Genomic DNA, 27800 nt, shown 5'->3' with positions numbered 1-27800 from the left:
AATAAACTCTTGAAAGCTAAGATTATTTTTCCCGTTCGGCACTCAAACTGGGTCTCCAATATGGTGCCAGTCAGAAAGAAAAATGGCGACATCAGGATTTGTATAGATTTCAGAAATTTGAACAAGGCGAGCCTAAAAGATAATTTCCCATTACCTACTATGGAGCAGATACTCCAATCAGTAGCAGGCTCTGAGTTAATGTCCTTTCTAGACGGTTTTTCAGGATATAACCAAGTTTTGGTCCATCCTGATGACCAACTCAAAACCACATTCAGAACAAAATGGGGAACATACGCGTATCAGAAAATGCCTTTCGGACTTATTAATGCAAGAGACACATTCCAAAGAGCGATGGATATAGCTTTTAAAGGGTTGATTAACAAAACAGTAGTCGTCTACTTAGACGATATTACTGTATTTTCAAAAGAGAAGTCCAATCATTTGCATGATTTAAATCAAATCTTTCAACGCTGCAAAAGGTATGGTATTTCACTTAACCCTAAAAAATCCTTCTTCGCTCTTGACCAAGGAAAGCTCTTAGGCTTTATTGTTTCTAAAGATGGCATTTATATTGATCCCGATAGGATCAAATAAATCTCTGAAATCCCTTTCCCTCATAATAAAAAATCCATGCAGTCATTTTTTAGGCCAAATCAATTTTGTCAAAAGATTTGTTCCAGAATTTTCTCAAATCATTTTGCCACTTCAAACTATGATTAAGAAAAATTCAGTCTTTAAGTGGGGATCAGCAGAAAAGGAAGTGTTTGATTTAATCAAACAATCAATAATTAATGCCCCCGCCTTAAATACCCATAATTTTTCTAATCATTTCACATTGTATACTATCGCATCCGATTTGTCTTATGCAGCAGTACTCACACAGATTAATGATCACAATTCGGAAGCACCCATTTCATTCTATAGTTCAAATCTTCGGGGTGTTGAATTGAATTACTCCGAAGTGGAAAAACAAGCCTTTGTTGTATATAAAGCTGTTAAACATAACAGACCCTTCCTTTTAAAAGCCCATACAAAAGTTATAGTTCCTTTCCCTGCAGTAAGGCAACTATTAATCCAAAGAGAACTAGGTGAAAAAAGGGCAAACTGGGTTACAACACTTCAAGAATATGATTTAGAAATTAAACCAGCGAAGATTGTTAGAGGCCAAGGTTTTTGTAGGTTATTGGTAGGAGCATCCAACATTCCAAAATCAGGTGATAGAGATCAAACCGAAGAAATCAACCAGATAAGTATTACTGATTCTGAATCACAATATGCTGACTTAATATTTTATTTGAAAAATGGATATGCACCTCCTAACCTGTCTTACAAAAACAAAAGGGCCATTAGATTAAAAGCAAAAAATTTCACAATTATTGATGATGTGCTTTTTAGGCAAAATTATGATTCAATCTTATTAAGATGCCTAGAAAAACCTGAAGCACAAAAGGTCTTGCAGGAATTACATGATGGACCAGCAAGAGGACATTTTGGAGCTGATACAACAGCCCACAAAATCATTCATGCTGGATATTATTGGCCCACTCTGTTTAGAGATGCTCATGAATATGTAAGGAAATGCCGAAATTGTCAAACTTCTAGTGGAAGACAAAGAAAACCAGCTTTCCCTTTGCAACCAGTCAACATTGAACAACCATTTGAGCAATGGGGATTGGATATCATTGGAGAAATTACTCCACATTCTTCCAAACAGCATAAGTATATCCTTACCGCTACTGATTATTTTACTAAATGGGTTGAAGCAATTCCTTTGAAGACAACAAATTCTGAGGCAATCATTGAATTCATAGATCAATTCATCATTACCAGGTTTGGTGTCCCAAATGCTCTTGTTTTTTATAATGCATCTTATTTCTCAGGCAATGCTATGTTTGATTTCGCTATTAAAAGAGGATTTAAATTAAAATATTCTGCTAATTACTATCCCCAGGGTAATGGTCTAGCAGAGTGTACAAATAAAAATCTGATTAAAATTATTAAGCGAACCATCGAACATAATCATAAAAAATGGCACAAATCCTTAATATTTGCACTATGGGCTGATAGGATAACGCAAAAGGCTTCCATAGGTTCTTCTCCGTTCAACCTTGTGTATGGAAAAGAAGCAGTGCTACCAACAAATCTTGTCCTTCCTTCTCTAGCCCTAGTTCAGTTTATTGAGGAAAGCCCTTCTTCTTCTATTCAACTTAGACATGACCAAATTTTAAAATTAGAAGAGGAAATAGAAAAAGCCAAGGTTATTCATGCAAAACATCAGCAAATCATCAAGTCATCCTTTGATTCAGTCTCATCCGGTTCAAAACAATTTCAAGTCGGTGATTTAGTTTTGAAATGGGACAAAGCCCATGAGGACAAGGGAAAACACACCAAGTTCCAGAAGATGTGGCTTGGGCCATTTCAGATCTATGAGAAGATAGGCCATTCGACCTTCATATTACAAGATTTATCAGGTTTGAGAGATTCTCTCCCTGTTAATGGCCTTATCTTAAAGAAATTCTTCAATTGAGAAGGTAACCCCTTCTCCCCTTTTTAGAATTTTATAGTTTGTAGGATCATTAGAAAATAAAGTTGTGAGATATCTTCCATTGACCTTTTCTATACTTGAAAGTTGCTCAAAACAAGTAGGGTTGATATTTACTTTTAAAATAATAGAAGTCTTAAACAAGAGGGATAATTTCTGGGAAATTAGGTGTAATTGCATTCTGAAACTACACTTCAATTTTTGTGAACGCTTCTCAAAGTTTAGAAATATTGTAAATCATTTTATGTTTTCAAAATTGGTCACAATAAGGTTATCAATATCAAAATAGAAACTAATCCAACTTCAGCATCTTTAACTCTTACCTTGTCATCCTTTACTCTTAAGGAGAAGATTGTCCATCCCACTCACCAAAGCTTATGATTACTCAGAGTGTAATTCTAAAAGATTTTATATAAAAGATAAGAGGTCTTATTACAAGCCTGCTTACCATGATCATAGGGAAATAGTTTAACTGACATTACTAATACTGCATACCAAAACAGGGTAATGGCTTAGAATTATAAGACAAGGGGTCTCATCACGAGCCAGCTTGTTCGGTTAAATTACTACCAGTGAATGGCATTGTCACTAAGTTGGTCACCAAACCAGGACAATGGCTTTTTATCTTACAAAATAACAGAAAAGTAGAAAATAAATGAAAAATATGAAAAGCATGTTTTGAATTCATTCTGTTAATCATACTCTGAAATGAGCAGGACAATGGACAATAGCATGGTTAAAAAGGTATCCCTGTCGAAACTATGAACGTTTGCTGGCAGCAGAGGCTCTACCTATGACAAAGGAGTCAATTCTAAAAGCTGATTTGGAAAGGTTTTCTGTTTTATCACTATCAACCAATAAAGGCCAATTTAAAACTTAGAATGTATCTAATTTTAAACAAGAGAGGAAATTAGCAAAGATAGTTTCATTTTATTCGGAATGCATATATACCTAGTTATATTAGAATTTTCCCCTTTGATCAGAACTCTATTTTGAAAAAGTTTAAGTATTTCCATACTTTTCAGAGATAACTGTTTCTTCCAGCGAATCGCCAATTGTTGTGCTCTACAACAACCCCCCATTTCATATCATTTTTATTCACAAAACTATAATATGAAATGGGTCCCTTTTTATTTTAATTGGTATCAACTTTGTATTATTCAAAAAGGTCCGAAAACAAAAAGAAAACATTACAAAACCTTTTTGACAAACCAATTATTTGGTCTTATAATATAAATGATTAATCTTTTATCATTGCGATAAAGCGATCGCAAGATCGCATATCGCAATGACAAAGGAGGGATAACTTAAAGGCCCATTGGTTTTCTCCAACGCGATAACATACAATAGGCTATCGGATATCGGCAATAATAAGTTCCCATAACAAAAGTGCCTTTCGCTCCGATGCGATGCGATCAAGTGCCTTCCGCTCAGATGCGATGCAATCAAGTCCCTTTCGCCCCGATGTGATGCAATATCGCTATCGGCGATCGGGGATATACCATGCATGCTTTTTAAAGTGCCCCAGTTAATACTCCCGATGTGATGCGATGCAATATCGCTATCGGCGATCGGGGATTCCAAAAGGTGTCAATATAAAGATTTAAGTTTTCCCCGACACCCGATTGCGATAAAGCCAAAAGCGCAAACTTCAAAAAAACTGTTAAAGCAGGGATATTACGATTAATTCGTATTAAAGGCCTTATCTTTCAAACAGTGATTCACATGTGCTCAACCGCCAAAACATCCAAGGCACGCTTAAACAAATCATTCGGTCGATAAACGATATGATGGGCATTTAAAGGATTGGCAGGTTTTAACGGCCATTTAATGAAATAGTAAGTTTAAAAAATATTTTCACAGATTGTATCCGCGGCCACTTTAAGTAAATCCTTCATCATGCATTGATCAATATATCTCGCTCGTATTTGATTTTCGCTACCAATTCTTTGTGTTACGCTTATTTTCACTCCTGTGCAGAATTCTTCTGAAGTAATAGATTCAAGCAGAATGGGGAAGAAGTCTAAGAAAACTGCAATCGCTTCCGCTTCACCAGCCACAGGACAAGCCGTCGCTGATCCAGGAACTAAAAAGAAAGGATTGATATCTGATACTACATGTTCAGAACTCAGCAAGACTACTTGGCAAAGTACCTATAATTTGATTGAGGCTGAAGAACCAAAGGTGACAGCAGTACAAGCCACAGCGGATAACAAACGAAAATCTGATGGTACTTTAAAGGACTTGGCCGACTCTTTCCTTCATCGAATAGCGGCTCGGGAACAAATTGTCCCATATACGGATGTAGTGAGGTGGGCAATTGAGGAAATCCCAATCACAGACAAAACCTTCTGCACCAGAGATGGGAGAATTTTCGATTCATTTAAGGCTAATGATTTGAGGCAAATGTATCATTTGCCTGAGCCAGAGAAGAAGTACAACAAGGCATTTCTGGAGAAATTCCGAAGTGAGAACGAAACTGAATCCGAACCCATTCGATATTGGAGGCAAAATTCGGCGAAACACAAGCATGAAACTTCCGGTAAGTACTTTGTTGATTCCCTATGTTCTCCGTATTGTTATGCTGGGATAATGATGTGTAGATTGTGGGGGTTGCACAATTCCGCTAATTTCACTATAGAAATGGTTCCTTTGATGGAAGCGGCATGTAATAGTGAGATAATGGATTGGGCAACCATACTGTCAGATAAGCTAGCAACAACAGTTCTTAATTTTAGAACTAAAACCTCCGTCACCGAAAGGCTTATTCCCCCATTCTACTATAGTGCTTATATACTAGATACCCTGTGTTTTAATTCTGAACTTCCCGTGCTCGGCTGGAGGTGGACTGCACAAGACCCACGCCTATTCACATATACCATCAGAAATTGTGGAAAACTTCCTATAAGCACCATTTATACCAAGTCTGCAATGGCTTCATGTTACCCATTCATTACTCTATTTTTAATAAACCTGCTCCCAAAATTTCTTACCAAGCAGGGATTGATTTGACATCAATAGGAAGATGGTTCGGAGAGGAAAAATTTACTTATATAAAAATTTTCGGCAGCCAAGCCGAACCTCATGTCCTTCCTTTGTACATACCTGATAAACTGCTGGCAAGGGAGATAGCCTATCAGATTATTGCCGAAGGAGTTACACAAACTCTGAAGAAAAATAAGAAGCAGGTCTGGCCCTCTTTTCCTCTGAGATGTGGTGTCTACACTTTGCATGATTTCAAACATGCAAAAAAAGAAGCTACGAAGATGAAGTCATTAACTCTAGCGACTCTCCCTAACAGGCGATTTGATCCCAACAAAGTCGCCTATAATGCACTTGAACAGGCCAAATTGACAAAGTTTGACCATAAAGAAGATAAGTTTGATGACCTGTTCTCCTCAGCGGAATCAACGTATCAAGTTAGATCGCTGGCCATAATGGAATACAAGGATGAAGGGTTAGTCGAATTCAACAGACTCAGAGAACAGAGGTTGCAAACTCTGCCTCTAGATATGTTAGCGACAACCCCAGCAACAGAATCAAGCGAGCCTGAACAGCGACATACTAAGGAACCTCTAGTTACAACAAAAGAACAGGAGAAAGTTCAAGAGGAAACCCAGACAAAAGAACAGGAGAAAGTGCAAGAGGAAACCTAGACTAAAGAGCAGGAACAAAGCAGCATAGAGGTAAATGTAGATACTCAAATTGATCCCAAATTGCTCCAGGAATGGCAGCAATTTGATTCAATTATCAGTAATCTTGAGTGCTCAAAGGACACTGAAACTTCAAAAGCGGCAGATACACAGGAGACCACTTCAAAACAGGTTCCAAGTGGAACCAGCGGCCTACCCAGTTCGAAGGAAGTAGAAATAATCCCAAAGGATCCCTCCGATCAAATTATTTTGCAGATAGAAGAAATTCCTCCCTTGGATGTCTTCTATAGCCCAAGACACAAAGCTGTGGTAAAACGACAGAGGAAGAGGAGAAGGACTGATCAACCTTCCCTATTCCCAGAACAAACGGTCACGGGCAATGTGGTTTGGAAGGAGGAATTTGACCCCTCTGATGACCTAACAAAACTATCACAATATGCTGGAGCCTATTCGGCAGCAACAATAGACAAGGCATCAGAGGTGAGTCTTTTATTAAAAACAAAAGACCAGGAGATCTTTTTATTGCAAGCACAGCTAACAGAAGCACAGTAGAAAATGGAGCAGGCAGAACAGCAATTGTTAACACAACAACAAATAAATAATCAATTAACTCAACAATTGCGGGAAGAGAAACAGAGGATTGATCATAGTGCAGTCCAAAAGCAGAAAGAGTTGTCCGAGGCATTGGCACAACTGAAGGCAGCGAATGAACAAATGCTGAAGTCAAAAGATGAGCAGATAGCTCAACTATCAGCCCCGCTTGAGAAGAGAAAGAATCTTCCACAGATAGCCGAATTCAAATCAGAAGCATTACAGATAAATAAGGCATTAATAACTCAGATCAAGCTTTTATGTCAACAAATCGCCCAGGCGGAACCATTATGCGATTTGACGACATCAATAAGTAAACAATCAGAAAAAGCTAGAACAGACTTGGATCAAGCTGATGAAACATTAACTGAGTTTCTTGAGTGGCAAGATACCGATCAGGGACAGGCGGAAAATTTACCAAAGATTTTAGAATCACATAAGGAAATATTATTTACAGAATGGCAGTCCCAGTTAATGAAAGCAGAGAGGGCAATTTCAAGATGCAAATCAACCACAAGTAATTTGGTTGAATTGGTTAATAATACTCTCTACTTGTCTAACATGATTTCCCAATGCACTCCAGGTAAATTGACAGCGGCGAAAACATTGGAGCAGTCATGTTACCCGGATCTAGAGAAAAATGGGAGATTAATCGCTGGAATTAACAGTTTAACATGGAACGCCTATTGGTTCTTCTTAGTAAAACCGCACAGCCAAAGAGCCGCCCTCAAATGCCTTACAGATGCAATCGGGTATATTATTCCCGATATTCAGGATGCCACCTATGCCGCCCAGCTCAACTCTCGCCTCAACAGACCGCCCGAATTGGACCCAATGCTTGCGATATGTCAGCTCAGGTTTAAAGGCAAACAGCCTACATGATGATTCATGCCGCCGACTGCCAGATTGTTGAGAAGGAGATATTCAATATCGTTTGATACCAATTAAGTAGGATTTCAGTTTCATAGATAATTAGCTTAATTAAGTATTTATAGACCCTTTCATTGTTTTGGAAAGGGTTGTAAAGTTTTATACTTGACTTAAAGCCTGAAGTTGCACTACTGTACTTCAGGCATATTCTTTTATAAAACTGGACCAATTATTCTAATTTTGGCAAGGAAGCTTTTATGCAAATGTGCACTACTGTCTTTGTTTGAAAGTATTTCTGCGTTGGAAGAAGAATCTCAAATAGCGATTGATATTGGGAGTGACTAGTAGCTCATATGGTACTATTATCTATGTCTGAATTCATTCCTTTTATATGAATTGTCATTTTATCGCCTTTGCTATTATCGAATATATGTATGTGTTTTAACAGCATTTCTTTATTTCCTCCACTATTGGATGTTTATGGTAATGCTTTTCTTTTGATCATATATGTATTGATGATATAAATGATAAGTGTAGCAATATTGTGTTAATCACTTTGTTTAACTATTTAAGCAAAGTAATCCTTGAATGAATAAATGTCCATGTTTATTAGATGGAGTCATCTATATGCCTGTCAATAAACATAGATCATCAAGCGCTCTACTTCAAAGTACAATAGTTCCCGGGATTAGTAGTAGTTCTTTTATTTTGTTGGTAGATTAAGTTATGCGCCTATCATTAGATTAGACAATCAATCATTCATCCATCTCGTTTATTCATTACTAGGAAACTTGTCCCATTATCCCCAGTCGGAGCCACCATTCCAAACGGAAAAGGAGCTGTATTAAGGTCCAGACCGGGTGGTTATCCCCCAATGTTGATACAACGATTTTCGGGGCATCAACACATTCACAGAGTCCTGGTAGCTATTCCAACTCTTTGGAAGGCCAAGGAGAGTTAGGCTCACCATATCATCATCAGAAATAGTTATTCCAACACTGCCAAGCTCATCTTTGTATATGGTGAGCTTGTTCAGATATGTGGAAATAGTATTTCCCTTCTCCATCTTGATTCTTTGAAGCTTATCCTTGAACACCAATTTCCTATGTTTTGGTAGAGGTCCTTCAGTGTCTTCCACATTGAAAATGGGGTATCCTTCCCATGGAGACTCGAGACAATATGGTCTCGAACTCCCTCAAGGATGATCTATCTCACGTTCACCACACACTTCTTCCACTCAACCAACTTTTGTGCATTAGTTGAAGCTGGCTTTGGGATTTCTTGATCAATGAATTCCTTCAAGCCATTTTCTTCTAATACAACCTCCATACTATCTTTCCATGCTATGTAATTCAAGCTACCTTCTAAGGCATACTCGAGTCTCAAGCCATAGAACGCCATTGGCCAACCTTGAAGTATGATATGAATTTGATTTGCACCTACAACCTTGAACTTCAAACTTCAAATTCTCTTCTTAGTATACTGTTCAAAGCTCCAATACCATGTAGAAAATATGTGATAGGTTAACCCGATAATGTAATATAAATCAAAGTAGAATACTATAACATAATTCTACTATCAATTTGCGGAAGCTTAAAGATCGAGTTGAACAATATGACTAGAAGAAGAAGAATCAATGGCACAATACACATGAAAATACTTTGGGGAAAGTCTCAGATAAAAACCCCACACTATTTTATTATCATACATGGTGGAAATACATAGGAATTATACAAAGCCTTAGCTCTCACAGCTAGCCAACTCTCAGTACAATCTTCACAGATTCTCACAGGAAATCTTGGCTTCTCTCTAGCCTTCCTCTCTACCCTCCAAGCTCCTATTTCCTTGTGATGTTCCTTGTGGATGATTAGCCTATTACCAAGTGGAAAAACAAACCTTCAAAACTGCGCAATCCTCAAGGATGAATCCTTGACTTCATGCATGAGTTTTCTCCATGAGAAAACACATGCAACTGATAGTACATTGTCCTTGAACATTAATCTCAACTGGGTATTTCTCATAATAGACATGCATGCGTTTCTGATGAGGGAATCTTCAGTTAACTGGAGTAGCACTAGTTGAGTGCATTAATGCATCAACTGACTATTAACTCACTACTAGTTCCTCAAATAGTTTGGAGCTAATTTAACTGCACTTAACTCAATAAACTGAGTTAACTAATTACAACTCAAATATAACTCAATCTTATCTCCTAAATATAAGGGACAACTCTTGCATGACTTCATAAAGACTTCTAACTTGAATTTCTCCAACTAATTAATTTAAAAATAAATTAATTAATTATTTCCAATTAGTTGTTAAGACTAAATTTGATTTTAATTCACAATTTAATTCAAGGACATTAAATTGGAATATTCTTGTTGCCATATTTCAACACTTTCACTTCATCTCTGTGATTTTTTTGGGTTGAAAAATATTCTCTCCTCTTTGGTTAATCATACCTTATTGAAAGCCTCCATAACCAGTTTCGATCAATGTTACCAACTCCATTAAGTTTCATTGATATTTTCAAGAGAAGTCCCTCAGTTGAAAACTACTACAATACCTTAAGCCTTCTCTCATGTTTTCGGCTCCTGAACTAGCTCTTCATCATTACATTCTATCTCAATTCTTGATATTTGTTTCATGTCGTTGATGGGTGACACATCAAGGCCCTCCTGTGATAGGTCGCTTCTTATCGAAATCATCACATTATCCAGGAAGTTGACTTAGAAACTCCCTTTAGTTCCTTGGATCTTGCATAACTCAATGGAGAGTTTCCTCACTTTCAGTGATAGGTTCTCATCACTGGCCTTTGATCGAGAAATTTTTTGTGGTGTTCGACTTCATCTCATTTATTCGCACCACATAGATTGTACTGTAGTACCTTGAGGGACATTATCATTATCGATGGTTCCTCTCACATTTGTTAATGGCTTACATCATTGGTAGATAATCATATGGTGTTTACCATGTTTGACACCAGCTCATTTATTCACATGGTTAGACTCGTACTATCGAGTGACAAGGTAGAAGACCCCATATCTAATTCCATCTAGCTGGGATGCGATTTTAGGATTCATACAAGATCACAAAGTATGATGTCTATGGTCATTCAGAAAGTCATCCAAGCATGCATACAACATCTTTCATCAGTAAACATGAAGTAAATTATTGTACATGTAAATTGGCTTATAGACTAAGTATGGGTATACCTTAGAAATGATATCATGATGATTATATATTATAACAGATGATGATCTCAACCAACCTTTTCTTGATCTCGACTTGTCACAAAGTAAAGCATTTCAATCCTTAGCCATTGCTTCTGACTTTGTACTTTAGGGGGAAATCTGTTACAGGTAATTTTGTCACATTTGTTCAAATTCCCTGGAAACCAAATCAATCAACATCCTTGCCACCTTGAAATCATCCATTTGAAAAGCCTTAACCATTATCTCTCCAAAAAGTCCAAGAATTTTGGGTTTATAAGCTAAAAATCTCAATTTTGGACCCATCGCAACCTATATTCTATGTAACTTTCACTATTGCATGCTGCATAACTGAGAAACCATGTTGACCAGTGCAGCTTGCCTTTGTTGCAGGTGTGATGGTTCTAGAATTTTGGGAAAAATAAAAGATAATCATGAATCTTCTCTTTCCAAAAGCTTCTAAGGCAGTTTTAACCTTTTACTATTGATTGGGATCTTGAATTCCTATCCTAGAGGTCTTATCTATTATCCTTAGAGCTTATCTTCCCTTATATGTGGATCTAAGTCCTATAATGGTAAAACCCAAACTAACCTATTTACCCTATAAATTCACTGCCTCCCATAGAGTCTTGGTTGGCTTTTGGAGAATCTTAGTTATGTCCTTATGCTTCTTCTTGTTACCTAAGGATCCATTACAATCCTTAAGTTGTGATTGAAGGCTTGCTTTGTGGCTAAGTAAGGCCAAGTTTGATGGGAGACATATATATTGTTAAGAATTGAAACAAGGTTGTAATCTTCTCCTACATTTCATTAATACAAAAACATTTGTTTTCCTATACTTATGTTTATTTTACGCATATGTATTTAAATTCCTTCTTGACTAGAGATATTAGTCTATGCCAATATATCTTGTAGTTCTCATGCTTGTTATAAATGTTTTGCATGTTCCATTTATAGCAATTGGAGCTGGAGCTAAAGTTCACAAACAGGGAGAAGAGGAGCAATAGCATTGGACCCAAGATAGATAAGTCCTTTCTCTATACTCTAATCTCTCTAAGGAAAGCACAATTGTTTTGTTTATGTTTTTTCTAGATCAAGCCACTAGATCTAGGGCATTCACTTTTGTTTGCAGAATATTATTTTCCATATAACATCATCAATTGGTCATATACCAAATTCTGATTTACGAGATGAAAATTGTAGCCCTCTGAAGTTTAAGTGATTTTCTTCCCTTCCTTCTAGCATATCTAAAAATTAAAATATGCATATGCCAAATTCTTATTTATGTGATGAAAATTATGGCCCTTTGAAGTTTAAGTGGTTTTCTTCCCTTCCTTCTAGTATATCTAAGAATTCAAATATGCATGTTTCCAACATTCTTGTAATTTCCTTTCTCCTCTGCTCGTCACTACTAGTTCTTGGCATATGGGCCTCTTTATCACTACTGGTAAGTCCTGCTTATTTTACTCAGATTTCCTCCAATCGGAAAACTAGTTTAGTGACCTCCCTTTTCCTATGTCGACACATACTAGTCATCCCTCTAACCACTAATTAAGTTAAAATAATTAAATAAAATATAAAAACATAGTGACTAAAACATAAACCCTGCAATCTGAGCTTTATATATGTATATATAAAAATATACATGAAACCCAACCATCAAAAGGTTCATATATATATATATAATATATATATATGAACCTTTTGATGGTTTATATATATATATATGAACCTTTTGATGATTTATATATATATATATGAACCTTTTGATGGTTTATATATATATATATATATATATATATATATATATATATATATATATATATATATATATATATATATATATATATATATATATATATATATATAGATGAACCTTTTGATGGTTGGGTTTCATGTATATTTTTATATATACATATATAAAGCTCAGATTGCAGGGCTTATATTTTAGTCACTATGTTTTAAAATGTATATTTTATTTAAATATATATAACCTCTCAGGGGTCCACCGTGGTGAACAACCATAACATATTACGAAGACTTTGGTATAACCCCAAAAACCTTGGCACATATGTATTTAAATAACACGGGGGTCCACCAAGCTCCTGAAGCCATATCCCATTGACCCCAAAGTTTTGATACATATTAAATTTATGTATATGTATATAATACATAACACATAAAGTATACCAAGGTCCACCATACCGCACATCATCGCAGGTATATATTATATACATTTTTAAATATGAATCAAAATTCAATATTGTAAGTACCATATATCAATATTATAAGTACGCTGACAGACATTTTCTCTATGAACCCCTCACTCCATTTTCATTGTTCCCTTGAATCAAAATTCAACATGTGTAAACGGCTACACCAAGTACGACTACCTTTCGAAGTGGAGAGTTAACGCCTACTATTGAGTACAACCTTCTTCAACTCCCATTTTCCCTGCCCAAAGCGATTCCCAGAGCTCCATGCATTGCAGAACCCATATCTCCCCCGCCCCAGTGTTCCCAGTTCGAACCTCATAAACACACCACCCCTTATCGCCTGCAAATCACAGTTTTATCAGAAGCAAGGTACTTTGTCCAGTGAATGAACAATTGGTTTCTTTATTTCAATGGCTTCTATGGTGTCAGGCATCAGTTTCCTAGCTTTTGGATGTCACTCATAAGGAACTAGACCAAGATCAACCAAATGTGTTTGTGTCATTTCTTCAATGAGCAGGTGTCAACGATTGGTGTTGCTTCTATTCATGCTTGGTGCTTTCTGGCCAATGTGTTATTCCCTTTCCTTGTCGATGCTTTTTCTTTCCCCCGATGATCTACTTCCCTCCCCTTCATTTCTCGTTGTGGGCCTTCGATCTCAATCTGTAGGGGCTACGAAAGCTTCACGACTAGGTTGAGTAGATCCACCTAGCATCTTGCCCAACAATCTCTTCTTGTTTGAGATTGATACCCCAAATAGAGAGTCGGAGCACAGCGCATTCAAAAGCTAGTAACCTAGGTTCAATCAATAGTTTACCTAGAAGCATTAGCATCAGTAATATATTAAGTAGGATAGGCATCTGAGCGTCTGGAATCACCATCTCATTCGGCTCAACAAGGTTAACTATAAAACCTAGAAATCTCAAAACTTCATTTGTGGGCTTCTGAATGCCAACTGAAATTTCCCACTACATTTCTACAACTTCCTCCACAACCTCAATCCCAATTCCCTTCTAATTAGACCTCTTATATACCCAATTTCATAATAAATGCTCCAAACCTTCTACTGAACAACAGATTATTTGCGATTCAGATAGAACCCAATGCCCAACAGATTGACAAATTGATACAGCCAAATGTTCGAGTCCTCATATTACAAAGATGCTTCTCTGTTGTTCAGAAATTATTCAACTGCCCAGAGAAAAATTACATTCAATTGAATTTTTGGGTATGGTGTACTTATTTATCTATAATGATTTCTATTACAAGAGTGAACATTGATGATGCTAATGCCTATGTGGTAACCCCACGCAAAAAGTTGAAAATAGATGAGTTAATTACAGTCAATCTCTTTAGAGACAATACTCCATCAATGGTTTATATCACCAATCTTTCTATCAAGTATGACCTTTTTCTAAAAATTTCATTCACAAAGTTAGCACCTAGTAGGTTACTAGTGTAATAAAAAAACATAAAAGGTTCAAGGTTCAAGGAAAAAAATTGTATTCTTTTATTTATTTTGGAATTAAAAAGATAAATTTTGTATTGATCTCACTAATGTAGGATAAACGTTAGTACCAATATAAACCCTTTAGATCTTTTTGAATACAAAATATACTCTATGTAACAATCCCATTAATGTAGAATAAACCACAATATCAATATAAGCTTTCATAAAGGTGGAAAAAAATTGTGCCTTCAGAAATATATACCTGGTCTTTTAAGAAAGAAAATACTTTGAATAATTGGTGCACCTAGATGAGAATATTATTCCAGCCATGCCACTGAGAGTCATAACAGACTTATTAACTTGTATTCAACCAAAAAAACATGCAAAGGCAATGTACCAGAATCCAAAGTTTAAAATATTCGATTTTCATACTGATAAGAGAGTAAATATTGCAATTGTAGTATAACCTATGAGATATATTTGCATATGAGGTACTTAAAGTGGAGGAAAATAACATGCAGATAGGTGGATTTACTTTACAGAGGGAAATAATTTCCGAAGGTATAGTCCAAATACCATCCCTACAGATCAATCCTAAAGACATAACCCCTAAATATTGTTGAGCATCTTTCCTATCCAATCTCTCCCAGACAAATAAGATGATAGAAACTACAAACATGTCAATGGAAAAATAAGCTCCAATGTAGAATGAAATTTCCAAAGCCATTAGGATGGGAATGAACCTTGAGATTTTGTGAGTCAAATCCATCATTAATTTGATTAGTATTGCAGACATAAAGAAGGCATAGAAAATCTGCAGGTAGTGTGATGGGTAAGGACCTCCTACTGATCTACCTCTCTCTTTATTTTCAATTGCATTAGCTTTTATTTTGTTATACTGCAACATTATGTCAATTGCAAATTTCTCACTTCATTCTCAATTGCATTAGCTTTTATTTTGTTATATTTCAACATTATGTCGATTGTAAATATCTAGAATATCAATTATATTAGCTTTTGCTTGGTCATATTGCAGCCTGCTTATGACTTTTTCAAGAATATCTAGGAATTTGAGAGTTTGGAGAGATCAATTGTATAACCTCTCCTGAGAGTCAGATTATGAGATATTCAAATTTCAAGAATATTTGAGATTATGCCAGTCGAGAGAGGTCCATTGCATCACCTCTCCTGAGATTTAGATAATGAGATATTCCAGAAGTCTTTCCACATAAGTTCAACACTTAGAATGATTGATAAGCATTGGGAATTTCTCACTAGTTGTTTTACTCTCTACCATTCAGCGAAAAGGAAGAATTATTGGGGAAGGTTATGGAATGCGTATTGGATATACATGAGAAAAGATGATTGAAATATGTTCTCAAAAAGAATTTGGTAAGACAATGTGGGACATCCTTCATCCCAGGGCACAATCACATATTTAGGTGGCCTAAATGCAAAGTCAACATTTGACTTTGAGGTCGAGCCCTGATATCATTCAGATTTACAATTGGTTTAGGGTTAGAGAGACAATGCATAACTGCAAGCCTCATATTATGGAGATTTTGGGTCCACGCGGAATAGGAAAGACAAAGTTGGCCAAGGAATTATTAAAAACAAAAGAATCAAAGTACAATGGATCATGCCTCGTATCTAATGTCAAAGAAAGCTCTCATGTTTCATTACAGAGGAAACTTCTCAAGTATCTGTTTCAATCAATTAACCAAATAGATATTATTCAGCAAGGTCTATATAGACTTAAAAAGCATATCTCACCTTCCAAAAGTCTAAAATATCTTATCATTTTAGATGACATAGATATTGTTGCTAAAATGAATGCCCTTTTACCAATTTTGGATGTCCTTAGTTCCAATAGCTTCATTTTCGTTACATCTTGTTACAAAGATGTACTCATAAGAGCAAGGATCAAGGAGGAGTTAATTTATAATCTAATATCATGTTAAAAAATGAACTTAATATTAGCAGGTAATTGGTTGGAAGGGCTACCTGCTTGTCTCAATCAGGTTAATAACTTGAAGAAATTGTGGCTTTGTGATTCTTTGAATTTGAAATGTTTGTCCACACGTTCTTTTCAATTGTTGAATCGATCTAGTTCCTATAAAGTGTTGAATCGGTTGATAGAGTTGACCATCATGGACTGTGAGATAATGTCCTTATTACAAGATCTTGATAAGATGCACAATCTCAAATTTTTAAGAGTATGCAATTGTCCACACTCCTGACTCCTTGTTTTGGCATTCCTTTTCACCTCTCAGTGAAATTGCTAGTATAAATCACATTATATAACTAACATATAAATTAAATGATGGGACCTATAATCCATACAAGCAAAATCCCAACTAATCGTTGGTGGAGATTACAGGGTAAGACAATTGATGTGTCGTTGAATCTCAGAACATAATTGCAGTGGGGTTCACAGAAAGTTGCATTCTAATGGATCTAATGGTCCAGATCTTCTCCATCCAGTGACTATTTGGCACCATTAGATCGCAACATACTTGCCCTTCAACAAGCCTCCCATGATTCGATGGGCTTTTAAGGTCCATCTCCCCATCATGGTTTGACCACCTTGGCATTAATACCATAATTCATGTGGCATGTGCTCCACCTCCATGTACTGGTTGACACTCTGCCTACATGGCTCAACACGAGTTGTTGGCCAACTCGTTGATGTGGGCTCACTACCTAGCTTCGCTATGCCACCATAGCCTCGCCTATAGTCTTGTGGCTCAATCAATGCCTGCCTTTATGGGATATTGACTCACTACCCGAGCTTCCATGCCCAATGGGTCCATGCATTTGCATAGGGCTCAACATCTTGACCTTGCATTCACTCTTTTGGTCTTCATTTTTCCCCATTCTTCACCTTTGGATGTTAACCTTGTAACATTTTCATGGTACCATGCATTTGATGAGGGGAAAATAAAATGCATATAATTATCACTTTTTAAAAACATATGTAATACCTTTAAAAACCATTTGTAAGGCCATATATAAAATCATTTACATATGCACATTTTTAACATAATAAACATTGCCCCCCCTTCCATAATGACGTTAGCCCATGTCTACCAAGCATTAGTTAATTTTTCTTAGGGTGACATTGTTCTTTTCTGTGATAGTTTCATTTCATCATTAATACATTAAGTTCACCCCATATCATCATTACATTATTCAAATATACACCATTATACATCAACATATGCAATCACATAGAAAGAAACAACATCGCCAAAATCATAAATGCAGTGGAACAGAAAAGGAACAATAGAAGAAAGCACACAAACATATAGAGACACCAAGATTGGTCCAAGACCAGGGCAAAACCCACTATGTGGAAAACCCTTGCAAATCTTCTTCTTCTTAGATCATCATAAAATGATGCAGAAAAAGAGAGTATAATGATCCATAACTTTAACTATGCAACAAAACAATAATGATATCTATGAAACATATCTAATCATGCTAGGAATCAGAACCCTCATACTGATGGTTGTCATGCGTTGTCACAAACTGATGTCAACTGCTATATTTTTGTCACTCTGTTGAACATTACTGAGTACTTTTGTCACTGTCAATGAGTCCAAGACATATGTTTGCAACGGATACTAACAAATTAGATCTACATATTTGTATAATAGTAGAGAGAAACCTAGATCTACCAGATCACTGAAGTCAACTAAAGCCAAGATGTCAAACATAAGATCTGAACTCTGGTCGCTCTCATCAAAACTATCTGTGTGTAACCAAAGCTTCCTGTTCGCTCCCTCAATCACTGTATGCGGGTGACTGTGATTGCACGGTCACTCTTAGGAAGTCTTTATGCATTAGAATGTGGTGGAATACGCTTAGAACCTAGAGTTAATCCCTTATTATTGTTGTGCAAGTGACCAAGATGTCTTGGTCCCTCTCAGGACCACTCTGTGCAAGCGACCAGGGACCAATACCCTAAGATCTGCCTCTGAAGCCATAGTCGCTCCCATAAGCCTCTGTGCTAGCTACTATGGGTCTCTGGTCTCTATCATAGGCTTGTGTGTCAGTGACCAGGGACTAGAATGCCCTATTTTGTGCCAGTGACCAAGATCCAAAAGACCCTAACCCAAATCAAACCTTCCGCCTGTGATTTCGGACCCTTGAGCAAACTCCTTATGTCAAAACTATACGAACCAAGAGAAAAAAGAAGAGAAGATGTGTCCAAATGATATTGAGGTACTTCTATTTATAGGCTTTCCTGAGGGTTGACTTGGGGTTAAGGCTGACCCAAGCAGTTACTCGTGTGGTTAGGGCCGACCCATTTCATAATACATGTATGAATAAAATAATTCTTAACTCAACTTCTGCTTAACCAAACTGGGTGTTCCTTAGGTCAATTTTGATCCTCTTGAGAAGAGGAATCTAATTTAATAATTATCTCAATCATTTGAGCTATCCAAGGTGGAATACCGTAGTTTCAAAAATTAACACTCCCTCTCAACTAGGAAGAATTCCACAACCAATATTTGTACATTGAACAATATGCCATTTTGGAGTCTTTGAGTGTTATCACATATCATCGTAGGTCATCTCTTTCATATAATCATTGTGTCATGTCCATCTCAAGTGTCTCATCATCACAAATCATCATTGTACATCTCGATTTATCCTTTGCATATTCCTTCTTATCTCTTGATTGTTCTTGCTCGTATGATGAACATTCTCAGATCTAGAAGAAGAATTTGTTACCAAAGGGGAGCTTAAACTACCACCCTTTATCCAATTAGGCTGCTATGTGGAATCTCTGTTGGTGGGATACTACCCATAATATCATCATTAGTCATCATCAAAGAGCATATCATCAAGGAGCACATCTCAACCTGGAACCACATCGGGGAGAAATAGCTTCCACCCATACTGAGCAATAGGATAACTCATCACACAAGGGAGTACACCCTTGACCCTAGGATTTCATTGAGTAGCTTACCCTCAACCCAGAATCATATTGAGTTATCTAAACCCATCCTATTTCCTATTGATCTTCCCATTGATGACCCAGAATAGTCATGTGGTAGAACACATGCATCATAATCGACTTGGGTTGTACATCCCAAGTACACTCTCCACTCGTTGGCCAAAATGAGGAGTGGTATTCCCATAAATCTGGCATGATTTAGGGTATGATGCCAAATGGGGTATACTCTACAAAGACCAAGTAGGGGAGGAACATTCTCTGACCCTATAAAGATAGGGGGCAACATTCTTCAACCCTGGGTAACAGATAGGGGTAACTCCCTATTGTCCAGAGTTCCCTCAAACCTAGGAGCCCTCTATCTCAATTCCTGACCCTGGGAGCTCGACCAGGGAGGAAAAGTTTTCTTAGTGTCCTCGATCAGTGCTTCTCTCATCATCATCTTGTCTCAATAGTAGTTATTTCATGTTCATAGAGAACATCAAATAAAATATCATGTTAGAGCATATATAATCATATGAATCACAAAAGGATACCATAATTATCCTTCCTATCAAGGAGGTTCCAACCACAATCCTAAGATTGTTTCAAACAGTTGCACTATCTCAACTGTATGAGAGTATCTCGGTCCCATATATAAATATGTGACTTACTTCCAATCGGATCATCACAATGTATCCATGTCATATCTAGATCATGCTCAAACAAATCTCTAAGGAGATTTTGTATCCTGCCTCACAGCTAGCCATGCTAGCAACATCATGATCAACCTCGGTCATGTTATGGACCTCTCATCCAAGATACCATGGTAGATCACATAATAAATTAGCATCCAAATGTTCTTATCAACAATAATCTCAAGTATCAGCAATATATCTATGCAAACACATATCATGGGAGAAATATCTCATTCTCAAAACTAGAAAACCTCATGTAGATATTTCAAAGTAAGCTCGGTGGAAACTCTATGTGATGAGTAATTAGAGACTTCCATAGTTAAACATATTGTTTGATGTTTCCAAATTCATTAGGGACAGATCGACCACATTACAAAGTGAATCTGGAAACATCAAACAACTCTATGTGAGTGAAGCAACTCAATCATGAATTTATTTAGGTTCTATGCACATCATACATATACAAATGTTCAAAAAAGGAACATCAATGTTTCAATCATCGGATGCCATAACACCTTGAACTTCAAATCAGAGTATCCAAGGATTTTCATTTTCATTATTCAAAAACATTTTCCAATGGCTTTGCAATATGAAATTTCTTTCCAAAATTCCATAAATCATGCCATGATACATCCTTTCGGGCTTCATAAGCCATCTCCCTCTGATTTAGATCATTGGAGGCTATAAAACCAAAACCATAATCAATATCAAAGCCATGCCTTGGAACCCATCATCCTGACTTCATCAGATAACTAGCAAATCTAGACATATCTGTATTGCAATGCTCTAAGCATAATGTCTTGTTAAGCCAACATAATCATCCTTACATAACTCAATGTTGTACCATAAAAAAAAAGTCAACTCATCAGAATTTAGAAGCCAAATCACAACCATTATCAAAGTCATCATTATCATAGTATTAATACTTTCAACTAGGAGATAGGTGGAGCTCATATCAAATCATGACTTGATCATGCCAACAATTCATGCATTATCAATCCAAACTTGATTAAGTCATTCTCATAATCATAATACAAGTCATCCTGTCAATAAGTGAAAATACATACATCAAGGATGAGTCACACAAGTTCCATTTTTATGCCAAACCACAACTATCATTACTTCAACCATTGTGCTAAGAATAAGGAGGCAAATTTCCACATAAGTCATCATGCCCACATAGTATCGATATCAAGGAAAATCAATAATCGTCAAATCAAATCACTAGACATTAGGTCAAGTCCAAATGTTATCGTAGAGATATCTATAGTCAAATCATATCTCAATCATCAATTCAAAGTTATTGTCGAGCATCATGACAAAATACTTTTCATATATACTAGTAATGCCAAATCATACCAACATAGTGACATATCTATATGTATGTCCGAATCACCTGTAAACACAAGTTCAATATTCATGTTCATGTTAGGGAAAACATTCAAGATTTTCCTACTAGAAGATCTTGTTGTTATCTACAATACATTTGTGGTACTAACATCTTCCAGGTGACCATTTGATTTCATGCACAATTCTTCATTATATGATAAAAAATTTAACTCAACAACTTCATAAATCAATTAACAATGGCAAAACATGTTAGGGACATCATGATTCAGAGTTTAGACAACATCATAAAGCTTTGTATGTTGGTCAAAAACAGTCAAACCTTTGGTCTCTCTCTTCATGTTAGCATGGGGGCGACTTTAGCTACCTGGACATTGTCTAGGCCTTAGCATGAGTGCGTCCAGGGATGAAATTGTTGAAGAATCTAGGGCAAGTAGGATTGATGTGATTCTTCTTTAACTTAATAACTATTTGTGATGCATTTTAACTTTCTTCTTAGCACAATCTTCTATTTGACACTATTAGAGTGTGTGTTTCTTATTTCATCAAATAGCTACCAAAACCAAAGAGACAAGAACACAAGATGTTAGGCTTTCTGCCAGGGCCAAAACCTCTCCTTCTTAGAGAGGAAAACGCACACACAATTCTTCTTATATAGATTCCATTTAATGAATACCAAGACCATGACCCTTGACCTATTATGTCACTCCAAGAGCAAGACACCAATCCTCTTCTTCATCATGGCTAAGATCATCATCACGACTGCTACACCAAAGTCATAATCATTGTATCACTCAGATCTTTACACCTTGTTACACCTTCACCGAGAATATTTCTTCACTTTTACTAAGATCAGTATTATTCCTTCATTGATACCATTACCATGAAGCTAAGATCTATATACTGAGGTATTTAGAGCAAGATCATGACTACTTCCAGAATACTTGTTGAGACAGAGGATGTCACTTTAAGATCCTTCTCTTCACACATATGTAAAGATAGTGAGGCTACTTCACTATGTTAGTAAGTTGAGATAGTGACCAATATTAAGACCTTCATTATTGGTGTTACACTATGACAATGACTGCTCTCCATGTATTGAGATCATGATTGTAAGTATGCTAAGATTTCCACCACCGAGGAGGATGAGACTGCAATATTTCCTCAATGTAATTGTTCATGAAATTGCAGAGGTTTCCGAGACTGAGCCTTGTTGTGACTATCCGAAATTACAGTGATGTCCGTACTTACCCAAAATATCAAAATCCTAACTCCTGTAGTGCAGATCTCCTATAATGCGGATTTGTGTCTGAGTTATTCTCTACTGCATTGATCTGAGATTCATGTACCTACTGCATCATCCGAGTTTCAGAGAAGAAAATGTGAAGTCTTTCTTTTCTGTGGTAATCTAATTGCATATATATAATAGTTAGGTCTCTTTATTTTAGCCGACGTGATAGTGTGAAGTGTTGTGACCTTTTATTGAGCCAACATGAAATTAGTTTATTTAATTCGATTTGGGCCGCCATGACATCTCTCTTTATCATTTTGCTTGTTTTCTTCTTCATGAGGATTGTGCCGGTCTTAGAGGTCTAATCTAGTCACTAGGTAGACATTACATATACGCTCAAGAAGAGCTCTTTGACTCTGAGTTTCCTAGACCTATGAAATGAGAAAGAAACTCATTCCCATAATTTAAAAAAGAATATTTCTTTTTTTGACAAGTACAAAGATCAAAATTACATTTGTAAATACTGAACCTAGTTACGCTTTCTTCAACAGAAATATCCTAGATCTGTGACTGCATCTAGAGCTAAAACCCTAATTTTTGTATGGGATTTAGATCTAAGAATCTACTATAGATTAATGCACATAAATCATACTTCAAAAGCATATAATACAAATAGTAATAAGGGTAAGAATCTTAAGAAGAGATTCTCCCTCTAACTGGGGATCTACATCATTCATCTTCATTCATGTAAGCAACCTGTCTTTACTTGAGTCATGCAAAAGTAGATCTATTATATCATAAACATATGGCTATCAGCATCATGACATTAATACTTAATGAAAGACTTAGTGTCGTGGCGGAAAAAGTCGTTTGTGCGGACACAACTGACCTCCCTAGGAGTCTAAACTCTCTAGCGACAAACAAGACAAAATGGAGCGATCTTTCTCTAAATACACCTTTTAAAACATGAAAACTACAAGTGTTTAGGCTTACCTTATTCCAAAACGCTGTTGTTGTAGTCCGTCCTTGCCGATCCAGATGAGCTCCTCCTTCACATCAATTCCTGCAACCACAAACAATCAAACAATTACCAAGCACTTGCATCTCATATAATAAAACATATATTCAACATGCAGACCAAGGAACACATGAAATAACTCATTAACACAAGCTATTGAGAAAAATGAACCAGTTTGTATTAATAACGAAACAAAGAAACTCTTACAACCTGGCCTTGGTGTTGTGCAAGTTCCTCCCAGGGTCCATCAAGGGTTTTCCTCTACTTTGACAAAGCTCACCCACTTCCAAGTAGAATCAAGCAAAGACAATCTCTCCTCACAAGGTTCTAAATGGGAGTCCTAATTCCTGCAGCATTTACCCAAAGAAAATGTATAGCTCCAACCTCCCTTCCCTCTGGCTCAATATCTTTATTTATAGTGCTGTAAAGAGGTTATTCAGGTCCACCATCAATGGGATAATCCCCCTCTTTGGGTGGGATAGCTCCCTTATTGATGGGATAAGTTCCTCCTTAATAGAGATACATGAACCAACTGGAGGCGCATCCAATTCATCAAACCGACCTCTAGAAAGTTCTAGAAGTAACCACAAGTAACTTTTTTAAGATGAAACTCGCGCATTTTGCCTTTTACAGAAGGACGCACCTGTCCCTTAACATACAGAGCGTCCAAGGACGCACCTTTTGTGAACATTGTGAGCGTCCCCGCAGGTAAGGCTAGAGAGAACCTGCGACCCCAGAGATAAACATATTTTTGACAAGACTTTCTCTCTTCTTTGAGTTTGAGATGGATAGCAGAGGCATAAGACTTGCCTAAGAGGGTAGCATGACTGTTGATTTGAGCCATACTAACTGTAAGTGGTCATGGTGACATTTTTTAGTGTAACAGATTGCCCCCTAAAGTGCGAAGCCTGGAATAGATTAGGGTTTTGTAATTCTAGGAAGGGTGAAGCACTTTATCATTTCAAGGATTGTCTTGTGGATGACCCGGTTGGAACCTGCAATTTTCAACACAAAATACATGTATAAGATTATATCATCACTGAGGTAGGCATTCCCATACTCAGATTCAAAACTTTAACTAATGGACTAACTATTCTGATACAGGAATGATCTTGCAGTACATCATTTTTATAGACTTTTGTAGACACAGTATGGACGCAGCCATCTGTTTATGATTAGTCTACATAGATAATGAATACAAAACTCCTTGCAGCCTGGATGGTAGAAACTAGATCCAGGGTCTTCACTTCTACTTCCCGAATTGGTACGATTCTAGCCATGTGATTAAATGATTCGATGTCGAACATGTTAGAAACCACTTGATTACCAGTCGATGATGCAAACTGTTAACAAGCGTGAGAGAAACCACCAGTAATGTCAATGGTTCTCAAAGTACCAAGCACAACCCGTGAAATGTGAATAGATGTTTTGATGTCGAACACTTCACGGAATCCTTTGATCAAAAGTCAATGATGTAAACTGACGTCAAAGGCGAGAAACCTGCCATTGATGCATGCAGACTTCAAGGTGCTGTTGATTCCTAAGTCATCTTTCTAGATAATGTGTCGATGTCGATAGAAAGCGACCCGTTGCAAGCAAGCCCGCAACACGAAATCATTGTTCAAGTTGAAGAAATGTTGCTGTAAGGACTGACTCAGGGATGGTCAAATGGATGACAAGTATTTTGCAGATGAAAGTTTTGCTTGCAGACCTCTTGAACACATAACGACACGACAGATGGCTTGGTGACGAATAACTCAAAGTTAATCCCCGGAACCCGGTTAAAGACTTTCAAAGTGGTTTGGTCAACTGTGAGGTAAAAGATTTCCCAACCCAGGTGAATGAAAAAGTGTCGTGTTCAAGAGTGGTAATAAAGTTTCTTTTGAGACAAAAGGTAACAAACAGGTTCATTCTTCTCTCTTTTCCCCCACCATTTCTGGCAAGTACCTCTTTATTTTTAACAAGCTTGAGGAGGATAACATATGCTTGATTATAAGCTCATCCTTCGGACAAGTCCAACCTAGTTTAAATTCGAACCCTAGGAAGGAGTGGTTCGTTCCTGTTTGTAATTGAACAGGTCCTTTACTGTAAAAGTTTAACGAGTCCAGTATAGGAGAAACTCGGCGTTTTTCATTTTTAGAGAGTCTGAAAAAACAAAAGGAGACTCCACGTTGAACTTTTTCGTATATTTGTGTCCCTCAAGCCCGAAAAAGTATAAAATAATACCTGGGGGAACCGCTTGATCTTGCGACCAAGGAGTACTTTCATAATTAGTGCCACTGACCTGAAAAGTAAAAAGCGATCACGGACACGTCGTTTTATTTCCGTATCGAGTTTGAAACGACAAAAACCCGGCAATCTTTTCCTGATTTTACGGTCAGAAAAGAGCTATAAGGGGACCGTCTTTTAATTCCGTTTTAACGAGTGTAAAAGAAACGCTCGGCAATCTTTTCATGTTTTAGGAGTCTGAAAAGGGCTTAAAAGAGAACTCCAAGGTTTCACTTTTTCGTAAGTTTTAACGAGTTCGAAAAAGGGATAAAAATGTACTCATGGTTTTCACTTTTTCGTAAGTTTTAACGAGTTCGAAAAAAAATGATAAAAATGTACTCATATGGCCGACTTTCAATTTAATTTACGAGTAGGAAAAGACGGAAAGAACTCGGCATTTTCATTTGTTTTACGAGAATGAAAGATAGCAAAATAATCTCGGTATTTTCATGAGTTTAACGAGTCTTGAAAATAACTAAAATTGACTCAAGATAGGTTTCATTTTTACAAAAGCTTGAAACAGAGAAAAACTATGCTTCATAGTAGTTTCATTTTTTCACAAGCTCGAAACAGAGAGAAAACTGTGCTTGATGCCCCCTAAGCATGATTGCTAGAGCGCATGCCCCCCAACTTCATTTCATTCAACCAGTTGGATGAAATGAAGGTTCATGAACGAGATCATTTGAAAGACTCGACCTAAAACTGTAAGAAAATTATGCAAAAACTGAAATAACTAACCTAAACGTACAACCTAACATCTATGAGGTCTAGTCAAACTCTCGACTCAATTAGAGGAGGATTTGTTTCATTTTTTAACGAGCTTGACACAGGAAAAGAACTATGCTCGGATTCAGTTTCATGTTTATGCAAGCTTGAAACGAAAAACTATGCTTGTTATAAGTTCACATGCCCCCGGCATAATGATGCAAATCAAGGTACATGCCCCCCAAGCTTCATTGCATTCAATGAGGTGGATGGAATGAAGCTTTACTTTCAAAATCTTGGAAAGACTCGTGGGAGTTGTTTCATTTTTTAGTGAGCTTGACACAAGACAAGGAACTATGCTCATAACTACTTTCTATAATCTACCTAACAAAAACTCTACTCTAAAAACCTTGATTCATTTTTTAACGAGCTTGACACAAGACAAGGAACTGTGCTCTAAAATCCTTGATTCATTTTTTAATGAGCTTGACACAAGACAAGGAACTATGCTCATGACCACTCTCTACAATCTACCTACTTAACCTACCCTTGTTTCATTTTTTAACGAGCTTGACACAAGACAAGGAACTATGCTCAAAAAGTTCGCATGCCCCCATCATAATGATGCGAAATGAGGTACATGCCCCCCAGGCCTCATTGCATTCAACCGGCTGGATGAAATGAAGGTTTACTTTCAATATTTAACTTGAAAAGGGAGTTGTTTCATTTTTAAAGAGGTTGACACAAGAAAAGAACTATCCTCATACCTGATTCATTTTTTAACGAGGTTGACTCAGTAACAGGAACTATCCTCAAACTTGATTCATTTTTTAATGAGGTTGACTCAGTATCAAGAACTGTCCTCAAAACCCTACTTTCTACAATCTACCTACATATCCTAAAATCTAGCTGATTCATTTTTTAATGAGGTTGACTCAGTAAAAGAACTGTCCTCATGCTAGCCTATTTCATTTTTTAACGAGGTTGATACAGGAAAAAACTATCCTCGTAACATTGATCATGGCTTCCAACTGGAGGAAAGACATGTCAATGGACACAC

This window comes from Pinus tabuliformis, chromosome 2_2, assembly GCF_031772625.1.
Source record: "Pinus tabuliformis cultivar Carrire ecotype Pingquan chromosome 2_2, CPIR1, whole genome shotgun sequence".
Taxonomy (NCBI): Eukaryota; Viridiplantae; Streptophyta; class Pinopsida; order Pinales; family Pinaceae; genus Pinus; species Pinus tabuliformis.
The sequence above is the reverse complement of the archived record's forward strand: the minus strand, read 5'-3'. Positions refer to the sequence as shown.